Here is a 2500-nt window from a genome sequence, read left to right on the forward strand (position 1 = left end):
AACTACAGTCTTAAGAGAGTGTGTGTGCGTGTGTGCGTGTGTGCGTGTGTGCGTGTGTGCGTGTGTGTGTGAGCGAGTGTATCTCTGTTCCGACGCCAGAAATATCCTCTAATTGGTGAATGGCAGGTGTCTCAAAGCAAGTGTGTGTGTGTGTGTGCGTGCGTGAGTGTGTGTCACAGTGTAGTTGTGAAGCTCTTCTTTAAGTTTGCTCTTTCAGTGGAACATCATCAAATCCCGTGTTTGTCAACAGAGGAGATGTGCAGCTTCACTGAAACCGCTAATGAATCCCCGCTAACCGCTAATGAATCCCTGCGGCTTATACAGCCACCTCACCTTCTGTCTCTGATGCTACGTGTCTGATTATTACCCAGAGGGCCGTGCAGCTCCTAACAGGAACAGAGGAGTTAGCTTAGCCTAGCTTAGCCTAGCCGCTTCTAACAGCAGAGACCTACTAATGAGGAGGGGGTTTAGTTCAGAACATTGTGTGCACATATCCTGAGTGCCCCCCATTCACTTGAATTGGAATATACATGCCCCATGCGTTACCATGGCCACCGAATTAGGGGACACGCCTAAAAGGAGAGGAGTTAGCCTAGCCTAAAGTGCTAATACCTTAGCGTCGTCATGAGAACGGAACAGAGAGGAGTTAGCCTAGCCTAACATGCTAATACCCTAGCGTCGTCATGAGAACAGAACAGGGAGAGGAGTTAGCCTAGCCTAACGTGCTAATACCCTAGCGTTGTCATGAGAACGGAACAGAGAGGAGTTAGCCTAGCCTAACGTGCTGATACCTTAGCGTTGTCATGAGAACAGAACAGGGAGAGGAGTTAGCCTAGCCTAACGTGCTGATACCCTAGCGTCGTCATGAGAACAGAACAGGGAGAGGAGTTAGCCTAGCCTAACGTGCTGATACCCTAGCGTCGTCATGAGAACGGAACAGGGAGTTTTTAAAAATGTGCAGCTCACCAAGTGGTTACTGGTCTTCAACTATCTTCTATAGCAAGTTTAGAAGCGAAATACAGCTTCTGTCATCTTTTTCAGTATTTTTTCAGATTCCTCACAACCGTGTGTGCCTAATATAACACAACAGAATTTGAATTTCACTGCGAAACTTGCTATAGAAGATCGTTGAAGAGCAGTTACCACTCTGTGAACTGCACATTTTTAAAAACGGAACGTTTAGGGGTGTTTTAAGGACAGAATAGTCCATGCACAAAGCGAGCAATGTTAAAGCCATACAGAGCTCCATTCTAAAGCTGCCAAATTCCACAAACAGGCTCAATCGTCAAGATTTCGGTGTCTAACACTCGTTTTCATGCTAGGCAATACAGAAAACGGGCTTAAAGTGTAAAATACTGAACTATTTCTTTAATGGGACACCCTGGTATATTGCATACTATTCCTTTAATGGGACACCCTGGTATATTGCCTACTATTCCTTTAATGTACAGTAGCTGCCCAGTGATGCTCAATTCCACACTGACTCCGACACATGTGGAAACATCTCTCTCTCTCTCTCTCTCTCTCTCTCTCTCTCTCTCTCTCTCTCTCTGTCCCTCTGTCTCTCTCTCTATCCCTCTGTCTGTCTCTCTCTCTCTCTCTTTCACCCTCCACTCTGTTTCTTCTGTTCTCTCTTTTTTTCCTTCACGCACTTGCATGCAAACTTGCTCTCCTTTTATCACACACACACTCACACACACACACACACACACACACACACACACACACACACACACACACACACACACACTGACTGAGAGACTCTCCCATATGTGTCCAGTCCCCACTCTGAGATCCTCCCTCATCTGGGTTCATTCATTGGACTGAAGGATCCGCACATTTCTATTGGAAGAACACACACGCACACACACACACACACACACACACACACACACACACACACACACACACCTACACCTGCTGAAGAAGACACACGCACACACACACACCTGCTGAAGAAGACACACACACACACACACACACACACACACACACACACCTGCTGAAGAACACACACACACACACACACACACACACACACCTGCTGAAGAACACACACACACACACACACACACACACACACACACTTGCTGAAGAACACACACACACACACACACACACACACACACTTGCTGAAGAACACACACACACACACACACACACACACACCTGCTGAGGAGCTGTGAGTTGCTAATGTCCTATTCAGAGGGTGTAAAAATAGGCTGAGATGTGGACGAGCTGGACTGACGTGGGCACATTTAGAGACACACACACACACACACACATGCTACCAGGTCTACACACACACACACACACACACACACACATGCTACCAGGTCTACACACACACACACACACACACACACACACACACATATGCTACCAGGTCTACACACACACACACACACACATGCTACCAGGTCTACACACACACTCACACACACACACACACACACACACACATATGCTACCAGGTCTACACACACACACACACACACAC

At 47.1% G+C, this 2500-nt stretch overlaps 1 protein-coding gene across 1 annotated transcript in view; it reads left to right on the forward strand.

Annotated features, from left to right (window-relative positions):
* Positions 1-2500, forward strand: part of tjap1 (tight junction associated protein 1 (peripheral)) — a 95804-nt gene that overhangs the window by 30872 nt on the left and 62432 nt on the right.

This window comes from Sardina pilchardus, chromosome 18 (genome assembly GCF_963854185.1).
Source record: "Sardina pilchardus chromosome 18, fSarPil1.1, whole genome shotgun sequence".
Classification (NCBI taxonomy): Eukaryota; Metazoa; Chordata; class Actinopteri; order Clupeiformes; family Clupeidae; genus Sardina; species Sardina pilchardus.